This window comes from Gallus gallus, chromosome 18 (genome assembly GCF_016699485.2).
Source record: "Gallus gallus isolate bGalGal1 chromosome 18, bGalGal1.mat.broiler.GRCg7b, whole genome shotgun sequence".
Classification (NCBI taxonomy): domain Eukaryota; kingdom Metazoa; phylum Chordata; class Aves; order Galliformes; family Phasianidae; genus Gallus; species Gallus gallus.
This window is the reverse complement of record NC_052549.1, coordinates 10,223,805-10,234,143: the sequence shown is the minus strand read 5'-3', so window position 1 is coordinate 10,234,143 and position 10,339 is coordinate 10,223,805. Positions and strand designations below refer to the sequence as shown.

The 10,339-nt window shown below is 60.8% G+C and overlaps 1 long non-coding RNA gene across 1 annotated transcript; it reads right to left on the bottom strand.

The window, feature by feature from the left end:
• Positions 1-6,502: 6,502 nt before the first annotated feature.
• On the bottom strand, positions 6,503-8,967 carry LOC121107133. Its single transcript, XR_005840742.2, has 3 exons — positions 8,852-8,967; positions 7,709-7,885; positions 6,503-7,348 (listed from the first exon to the last, which is right to left on the bottom strand). It is a non-coding gene; the product is annotated as an uncharacterized LOC121107133 (long non-coding RNA).
• Positions 8,968-10,339: the final 1,372 nt, after the last annotated feature.

Genomic DNA, 10,339 nt, shown 5'->3' with positions numbered 1-10,339 from the left:
AACACGCCGTGCTCTCTTTCCCCTCTCCCCCTCTGCCAGGAGCTCCTGCAGACCTGCTGTATGTTTGCTATCAAGCAGCACTGATTACACATGCCATCATTTCTGATGTTGCTCATTAGTCTATATCATTATTAGCAATTCAAACCAGCAATTCGTTTCCAGCTGCAATTCCACCAAGAAGGCTCCAAGGCTGCAGTTTGGGCTCTCGGCTTTTCCAGCCTCACCTCCTGCAGCCCAAACCGGCCAGGAGCACCAAATAATAGCAAAGTTAATTCATTAATAGTTGTAGCCTTTCCTCCAAGGCCGCTCCTGCAGGCGGCCAGGCACGGACTTTGCAACTCTCTTGCATCACCGTGTCCTTGGAGGGAGGGGGAGGGCACCGGCCCCATTCATTCCTACCTGCCCAGCTGGGCTCTGGGTCTGCCCTTCTGCTTTTGTCAGGCCTCGCTCACGTTTGGAGCAGCGGCCACTCTGAACGCCGGGCTCTGATATGCTGAGGTCAACAACGTGCTGGAGAAAGACAAGAGAAGGAGGAATAGGTAGGCTCAGGGAAAGAAATAAAAAGCACCCAACCAACAATCAATAGGATGCCATGAGGTAAGATGCACACAATGAAACCCTGTTCCAGGTTGCCAAGGCAAATCTGTCAATAGAGTATTGAACAAGCAAATCTGACTTGCAATTATCGTCTCCTTCTAAATACAAGCTGCCCCTTTGCCTTGCAGTTCAAAGCCCTTGCTGGTGCTGAGCGCTCGGATATTGCTGGCCAGAGCTGCTTCAAAACAGCGAGGGAAGAGCCAACCCAGCTGGAACCGGGGCTGGAACCTGCTCTGAATTCGTGCTGAAAACCCCTGGAGCATCCCCGCCACCTTTGCTGCTGCAGCTGAAGCGATGCATGCCAGCTCCAGCACAACAGGCATCCTGAAGCAGCAAACTCCCTTTGCAACAAACTCTGTGGGAACGCCTGAATCCATTTTCAGGCACTGCTGCAGGAAGAAAAGCAACACACGGAGCACCCGGCACCTGCAGCACTCAGGGAGCACCACAGATTGCTGCTTCCCCCCCACGGTCCCTGCCTGCCCCATCCTGCCAGCCCCCACCTCTGCCCTCCCCAGGCCAAGCAGCCCTGCAGAACACCCCCCCCCCCGTCCCTCCACCCCCGCCGCAGCAGGCCTGAAATCCCTACAGCACCAGTGGGGAGGGCAGAGCCGAGCAGTGGATTCCCAGGAGAATCCATCCCCTGGGGGCTTACATGGGAACCCCCCCTTCCCCAGAGCCCTTCTGCTGTGCCCTCACCCCCAGCCTCACGCATGGGTGCCGGCGAGGGAGCCTGAGACCATCTGCCCTTAAGCTTCTTAGAGCCAGGGAAGTCGGGAGCGGCACAGAGGAGGGAGGCACTGCTGCTGTGCAGAGCTCAGCACCGATCTGAGCCCATCCCACTGCCCCACATCCCCCAGCCCTGAAGTGCCCGGCACACAGCAGTGAGCACTGACTGGAGCATCCCCAAGGGCATCCCTACGCCCCATAGACACAGAGGGGCAGCTGTGTGTTTGGGGCAGGTGGTGCAGCACCATCGGCCTCATCCTGCACCTCCTCCATGGCTCCTCTCGGCTCCCCGAGCATCCCTGGAGAGGGCTGAGCTCTCCTCTGCCTCTTATCACTTAAGCTGATGCTGCTCCTTGGCAGCTGAGTGTAATTATGAGCTTTTCTCCTCCAGAAATGGCTCTGTGCATGTTTCTGCCACCAGGGCTGCAGTCCGAGGAGCTGCTCTGAGTTGGAGAAGGACCTGAGTGCTCCGTGTGAGCTTTTCCTGTCGTCCCCATTCGTGGGATCACAAAAATGTCCATTGGAGAGGACTGGAGTGCTGCTTTGGGAACGCTGCTTTGCCATCAGTGGAGGCATTTGGAGTGCAGTGCACTCTGTGCCTCCCCTATGCTTCATGGGGGCTCCGTCCCCACGGGATCCACAAAGGGAAAGGAAGTAAGGCCCTTTTCCTTCAGAGCAGGCTGGGAAGCTGCAGCTCCATTCACACCAAAGGGGCAAGGCCAGGCAGCTGCAGGCAGACAGACACCCACACCCCCCAGCAAGGAGAAGCGGGGCCTCTGAGCCTTGCTTCTTAATGAACAAACCCACAAACGACTGGGAGCAGTGAGTCAAAGCGCATACCTGCGGGGTCCTTCTCCCTTTCGGGGAAGGCAGCCCGAGGTTCCCATCTACAAACACAATCTCCACGTGCCAAGCTGTGGCCGGGCGCAGGGGTTGGTGCTGCGGTCTGATGGATGGATAAGGGCTCTGCAGGTGGACGCAGCTCTAAGCTGAGCAGCTTTGGATAGCGGGCGGGAGGGAGAAGCTTCCTGGGCTGGATTTTGGTTTTGGAAAGCTAAAGCAGCCTTTCGACCTTTTAGTTATCGAGGGCAAAGAGGATTGGACCTGCCCTGGCTGGGGTTTCTTTTAGAAACGTCATCTTGAAGAGAGCACTAAACTCGGGGAAACCACTCCCCAAACCATCCCTGGGAAATGAACCCCCAGCCTAAACCTCGGCAATAATGGGTGCTGCTGGAATCGCCGTATGCAGCAGAACCTGATTGCTCCACCCCATGTGGCCGCAAAGCGAGCTTGGGCCGTGCTGGCAGAGAGCAGCACTGGGATCGGGAGCAGCAGCTCCACGCTGTGCTGCTCCACTGCCACCCCCCAGGGAGCAGAGATGAGCCCTAACTGTAGGACAGGACACCCCAATGTAGCTTTATCTCCTACACAAACCCTCCAGCTCCCACCCTCCCAGCAAATCCCCCTGAGCAGGATTAGCCCCTGCAGCCAGGCCAGGCAGTCTGAGCTGCTCACACAGCGGCTGATGGATTGATTTATTCGCTGAGCTCACAGCTGAGTGTGTGCTGCAGCCCGGTGCTGCCACGAGGCAGCGGCTGGGCCAGGCAGGAGGGCAGCGCAGGAGGTGAGGTGGGTAATTGCCCACAGACAGCTGTGATAATTAACTGGTTTGGGCTGGGCTGCCTTCAAGAGCTGCGGGTGCAGGCAGGGCCCCAGCAGCAGCAGTATCCCAATCATGGCGTGGGGACTGCACGCGTCAGAGTTCGTGCCATCAGCCTGTGCTGGGCTGAACGGGCCCAGCTGCACACTCAAGCAGCAGTGCTGGGGCATGCACAGGGCTGGGACGTGCATGTTGTCTGTGCAGCAGCAGCAGCTGCCTGGGCAACAGCAGAGTGGGCAGTTTCTCTCCTGCCTGCACCTGAGCCGAAGCAGCAGCGCAGTTCCCTGCAGCCTTCCCTCCCTCCCCCCCTCCTGGTTTCCTTCCACCCTTCTCTGCTCTGCTGAGCGTCACCTCTGCCTGTGTAGCTGGATCCTGACTTCAGAGCCATTTCAGCAGCCCGACGACTGCCCCAGCACGTTATCCCTTCGGTGGATTACGCCAAGTATTTGTGTTTGCAAAGGTTTCAGAAAGATTTACCGGGCACGCCGTCCACCCTCTGTGCATTACACTGTCACTACAGAGCTCTCTGCTGTAAAGCTGCTCAGCCCAACCCAACCCAAAGAGGAGCCATGCTAAACCCCTTGGAAAGGCCACCGATTTGCGTGGGGGTGGGAGACCACCTGTGCTTTCAGGGCAGAGCCCCAGGCCCGTGCTTCACGCACGTGTTAACAGGGCAATGCCAGGCTCTGGCAGTGGCCGTGTGAGCACTGCAGCACGCTGCTCCCCGGCAGGTTCCTCGCGCTCGGCTGCCCCGTGCCTGGGTGGGGCTTCTCCATGGAAAGCTGCAGCCCAGCTCCCTTCTCACTTCCCCTTCTCTCGGCTGAGCACTCTGGGCAGCTATTTTTAGGCTGCTGCTCGTGGTTTGGTTTCCCCTGGGGATGCTGAGCAGGTTCGGGGAGCTCCAGCTGCCTCTCGGGCAGTGTGAGAGATGCTCAGCTCCCCAACGCACGCAGCGCTCTGCAGCCACCCCGGCACAGGACTGCCCCACACTGCCCTCTCAGCCTACAGGCATTTCCCTGCCCCAGGACTGCAGCGGCTCCGAGCCGTGTGCTCACTGCAACCTCTGCAGCACGCTTGCAGGTTTCCTGAACCAGCACTGACAGAACTGGGGACAGGGATGAGGGCACGGCTGCGGTCAGCCCTCAGCACCACCCGTGTGCACTGTGATGGCCCCGCAGTGCCCGGAGAGCCCAAGGATGCAAAGGGGACGCTGTGCCCACCGCTGTGTCACCTGTGCCCCAACTGCTCCGGCCCCGAGGCCCAGCTGTGCAGTTCTTAGGTTAACCACGGGTTTTCACACGGGAACTCGGTGCGGTGGGGAGCTCCACCCAGACCAGGGAAAGAGATGCAGAGCTGTTGTCAAAAAACACGTGTCTTGTTTGCAGCCAGAGAGGGGACAAGTTGCTGTTCCAGCTGCTGGGGCTGCTTGGGTTTCCCTGCTGGATTAAAGCTCTCCCCTCTGGGTCGTCATGCCGGGATCAGGGATCAGCCCCTGTTGCAGCTCTGGGGCTGCAGGACCTGCCCAAGCCCCCGGTCCCCCCCTGATCCCCAAGCAGAAGGGCTTTTGAGACATCCGTCTGAAGTTTTGCTCTTCCTGCTGAGCTTTCCAGGCTTTGGAAAACCCCATTCCAAAAGGTGACCTGTGACCACACGGTGAGGAACCCTGCAAGCATCTCCCAGGGCACCTGGAAAACCCTGCACCGGTTCGGTCACAGCGCTGCAGGGGCTGAGCTGAACAGGAAGGAAGAAGCTGGGGAAGGTCCTCGCAGCCCTGCGCCCAATGGCACCGCCCTGAGCCGCCCCTTTGGGGGCTTTGGGACAGGATGCTGACACGGGCTGTGCCAGGCAGCGGGAGGCTGTGGGGTGCAGACGGCAGCAGCGCTGATTCATGGAGCTCTGTCACGAAAAGAACAGCCCCTGTCCTCCTCTGCGGGGATTTACTGCCCTCAGCCAGGAAATACGGCCGCCTGGCCTCGCTCACACTTCACAGCCCGCATGCAGCCCCGGAGCTCAGCCCCAGCTTTTCCCCAGGTGACATCCTCTGGGCCGTGGCATCACCACTGCGGTGACGCCGTCCCCACCTGCGGTGACCCGCGGGGAGCTGGGGCTCACACCCGGCCGGGTCCCCAGGGGAGGTGACAGGCAGCAGCCTGCCCTTGGGGTGATGCTGCGGGGACGGTGGGAGCGGTTTCATTTCTCCCACCTGCCTGTTGTGCTGCTGGGGCACACCCTGTCCTCCGGACGGCCCCCCCCAGCCCTGCCCCAGTTGCAGGCAGTGGTGGTGGTGGTGAAAGCTGCACCCTGGGTCGAGGTGGGGACCTGGGCTGTGTGTACCAGCACCCCAGCTCTGCTCCCAGCTTGTTAATGTGCAATGCTGTGAGCAGCACCGTGGCGTAGTGCACGCTGTGCTGTGTCCTGTGCTTTGGGGGGCACAGGGGTGTGCAAAGTGATGCTACGCACCAGGAGGTGTGCACAGGGTGGAGCAAAAAGCAGATATGGGGCTGTGTGGGATGGGGCTGGGGCTGCGTGGGGTAGGGGGTGGTCAGGGCAAGGCTCCAGGTGTGGGTCCCGCGCTGCTCAGTGGGGCTGGGGGGGCCTCCGGGGCGGCTCCCGGCTCTACTTCCATGTTTGGGCCACGGCTGCAGCAGAGCCATAAAAGGCGGTGTGGGGAGGGCGCTGGCTCCATGGGGAGGGCGCTGGCTCTGTGCCCTGGGCGTGCAGGGTGTGGGGCCGGGCGCAGGGTGCTCCCCCAGAGATGGGGCCCCCTGGAGTGGGGGTGGTCCGGGTGCAGCAGAGCTGCCTGGCAGGCCCAGGATAGTGTGTGGGTGCTGGGGAGCGTTGTCCTGTGTGGGCAAGGCTGGAGCCAGAGCCGTGTCGCTGTGCCCCGCTGCTGCTGCGCCTGTGGCTGGGATCAGCCTGGGAGTGCTGCAGATGCTGAGGTGCAAACTGAGGACACAATCAGGAGCTGAACGCTCAAGGATGACATCCAGGCTGAGGCCACGCTGCTGATCCATGCCAGGGCACAGTGGGGCACTGAGGGTCTCAAGGGAGAGGTGTTGGGGCGGGGGCTGAGTTGGGGCAGCAGTGCACAGCTCCAGGGCCCGATGCAGCGAACGTGGCGCAGGTGTTTGGGCCGAGCGGAGCCGGGCAGGACCCCATAGCGCAGGCTGAAGGTCAGAGTTCAGCACATGGGGGGGAAACGTGGCCCAACCGCCACCTCCGGACAGCAAAAGGGAGGCAGAAGTGGAGTCCGTGGGATTGCGGGGCGGTGCGGGAGGACTCATCCATTCGGGATCCTGCGCTGACTGTTCCTATAAGGACTTCCTCACTGGCAGGGATTGAAATGCTCACCAAAGCCCGGAGAGAACAACAGAGATAAGCAGATAACAGATCGGAGTGCAGTGACTAACTGACAGGAAAGCCCGAATGTGCCGCCCGCCGCTGCCCGGGGCGCGGTGTGAGCCAACCCACAGGAATGCAAAGGCAAACAGCGATCCCCGGCGCGGGGTGGGCACGGTGAGCAGCAGGGCAGTGGGAGGGACGTGGGCTCTGAGCTGGGCTGTGGGGCGGATGGGTGCTGGGGCACTCCACGGTGCCATTTATGGGACCTTTCGGGTCGGGCTGAGCGCGTGCTGGGGGTGTCCTGGGACGGTGCCCCGCTCGTGGCGTGGCTGTGGGGCTGCCCCTCCCAGGCTGTGTCCCCCCAGAGCTCCATCCGGGCTGCTGGGTCAGCTTGAGAGGGATTCGTGGCCGTGCCGCTGCTTAACACCAAGCACAGCCGCAGCCATTTTAGACCTGGCATTGCACAAAGCGAAGTACATCCCCATTACCTGCACTGCTGCAGATGCGTCCGTCTGCCTGCCTCGCTCAGCCCCTGCACACAGAGGGCTCGGGGCTGATTCATCTGCTGCTTTTTCTCCTGCTTACGTACGCTCACATTGTTCCTTCCCCGCCTGAATGGCTAAATTAAGCCCAGCAACAATGGACCATCGATTATTCTATTGTATTCCATAGGGCCTGGCTTGGTAACCGGCTCTGGGGGCAGCAAGGTGGGAGCAACCCATGCTCAGGCCGCTCTCAGGAGCTCCAGAGCCAATGTTCCAATGCCACAGCAGCCTCTGTTCTCTGACAGCGGTGGCTCAGCAGAGCCGTGTGCAAGCTGGCTGCTGCCGGCGGGCCACCCCTCTGCCACCCCATGCGATGGCAATGCCATGCCGTGCCGTGCTGTGCCACGCTGTGCCGTGCTCAGCCATCCCACGCCACGCAGGAGAACATCCCTGACAGCACCACGTCTCGGCCGCCCGTTTCTTCCCATGCCACCCGTTTGAGCACTACTCGTTCTGAGTCTTTTTACTGCCTGAGCTGCTGACAAGCGATTTTTCAAGAACAGAAATGTCAGCATGTGCAGCCCCGCTGCAGTGCCCTCCCGGGGTCTGCGGGCACAGCTCCGCCCTGGGCATTTCCATAGGGCCGCAGTGCCGCTGCGCACGGCGGTGCCAGGTGGGGTTGGGCAGGAAGGTGAGGGCTGGGAGCGCCCCAACCCCCCCGCTCGGTTCTGCCGCCCCGGGTTCCTGGGCAGCAGCGGGAATCGGGGCCCCGTGGTGCGGAGCAGCGGCCCTGGGGTCGGAGCAGCCCCGTGTGCTGTGCGGGGGGAGCTGGCAGCACGGTGGTGACGCTGCTGCTGGGTCTGCAGCAGGGATGCTTCGCCTGCAGATCTCCTACCTGCGTCAGCAGCTGAATTCCCTCGCCTCATCCCCGCTGGCAGCTCCTTAACCCTTTCCTCCCGCTGCCCGCGGAGGCGCGGGGCTGAGCACATGGGATGAAGGGCAGCCATCACTGTGCCCGTGAGCTCGTGATGCAGGTGGCTGCAGCGTGGGGCCTGACCCTCTTCCCGCGTGCCTGCAGGAAGGAAAGAGGAGATTTTCCAGCTGGGGGAGCTGCTCCTCGCCCTGCTTGCTGTGCCCAGCTCCGTGCCTGGAGCGCTGCCCGTGCTCTGCTCTGCACGGTGCTCCCGTCAGCCCTCAGCTCTCTGCAGCTCAGCCCCAGCGGTGCCACATCCCCAGTCAGTATAGGGCCACGCTCCCCGCAGGTCCCCCAGCCCCCCCAGAGCCATCGGCACAGCCAGCACCCGCCCGGCACCGCTGGCAGCCGCGCAGCCCCCGGGGCAGATTTATTACCCTTGGCAGAAGGCCCAAAGGCCAGCTGGTGTTTGGGCCGTTTCCAAGGTTTCCCGTCACCGCTGGAAGTCCTCCCTCAGCCGCCCCCCATGCAGTGTGTGGGAATTGGGTTCCTGGGACAGGACCCAGCTGCTGGGACCACCCGTGGGCCGCCCACCCCTGCCCGTGCTGCCCTAAGGGCTCTGCCTTCATCCCCTCTGCTGGGGGTCAGGACCACACGGAGGGGTTTGCGGTCACCCCACAAAGGCAGGCCCCACAAAGCCCAGCACTCCAGCAAGGTCCCCCCGCAACCCTTGTGCCCGTAGGGATGGCAGCTCCATGCTGTGAGGCTGTGGAGGTGGCTCCGGCCACCCGGCCACCGCCCTGGGCACCGCAGGGTTGGGCAAGGCAGAGGCAGAGGCAGAGGCAGAAGCGGTCCAACTCGTTTGTGGTTCCTGAAAGACAATCTCAACCCAAAGCAAACCAGAAATCCCGGGCACAGGTTGAGGCTGCTCCTCTGCATCCCACTGCTGAGCAGGACCTCAGTGCACGCCTTCGGGACGGCCCCGCAGAGGGCTGCAGGTGCTGGAGCACCTCTGCCATTCAGAACGACCAGCAGCGCTGGGTCACAGCGGGTCCTTCTTAGTGGCGTTGTCCCCGTGCTCACCGGTGTGTTTCAGGGGTCCCCTGATGTGGTTGGGTTACTCACAGCACCCAGCCCGGCTGCAGGGATTTGGCTCCTCAAAGGCAATTTTCCCGTGTCCAGACCTCACACAAGAACAGCTGCTTGGGTAATTCTGCTTCAGAAGCACCTTCATTAGAACTGTGGTTATAGCACCGAGGTACAACTCGGAGTCCAGCAAAACATATGCGGGCGTTTGGCACCGTGTGATGGGGTGGAGCAGATCCCTGCTGCAAACAGATCCCAGCCCTGGCTGTTGGCACACCGTGTTCCAGGGATGGCCCTGGGGAGCTCAGCAGGAGGAGGCATCTTCATTTGGCTTTGTTTTGTTTTCCTGTTTTTCGTGCCACTGCATCACGGCACGGCTCTGCCTATTTATTTCTTTGCAGGGATGTGAGCATGTGAACAAACCAGCGCTGGGCTGGCAAAGGGAAAGAGAAAAAAAAAACCTGTTTGATATTCTCTTCCCTTGAGACCAACTGGGGCTTTGTTTTAAAGGTGAGCTGCCAAACATCAGTTTCAATGAGAACAGCTTGAGGACAATGGTGGGTTTGAAAACAAAATGCCAGAACTGCAGAGGTGAGCAGGGATGTGTGGTGTGGGGAGCACAGTCCAGAGGAGATGCATGAGGCCATTGGCTCCATCCCCCATCCATCCTTCCACCCCTCCCTCCCTCTATCCATCCATCCCTCCGTCCATCAATCCCTCCACCCACACATCCATCCATCCCTCCCTCCCTCCCTCCCTCGACATATACATCCTTCCATCCCTCCACCCATCTCTCCCTCTCCCCCTCCACTGCCCATCCTTTTGTGGCACTGCATCAGGGGCTTCCCAGGAGCCTGAGCAGTGCCCTGGGAAGAGCCCAAGCTCTGAGAAGAGCTCACCTTTTTTCTTAAACCTACAGAGGAAGGTGAGATGCTGGGAGGAATCCAATGTGCTGCAGAGCTGCGCTGGGCAGCGGGCACAGCCTGAGGCCACAGGGCAGGTCCCAGCCCTGAGAGCTGTAGAGGTTTGGGGTAGTGGAGCAAGGACCTTAGCAGCAGAACTGTTTCAAAGCCCTTTATAAGCGCGACCTTATAGAGAGCTGCCTTTCAGAGCTGGAGGAAGAAAGGAACTGCATTTGGAGAGCGGTGACTTTTGGACACTTGGATTCTGTTGGAGCTCTTGGCTGAAATGCAGACTGCAATAAAATTGGCTTTGAAAATATTTCAGGAGATTCCTCTGGGTTTCCAGCAGCAGTCTGTGGGGACAAGGAGCACAAAGCAGTCACAAAGCAGTTGGAAGGCGTTTTGGGCATGAGGTGACCATGATGCAGCTGTCCTGGCTGCTGTGCCTTTGAGCCAAGCAGAGAGGCACAGAGCATGATGAGCCAGCTTCCAGAGCCTAGGGTTCCTTCACAGCCCCACTGACAGCTCAGCAGTGTCTGCAGCCATTCCTATGCCTGCCTGCATGCAGCCCTGAGGATGGCAGCCCTGCAGCCCCCGACCTGTTGCCCCTACACCGACACAGGAG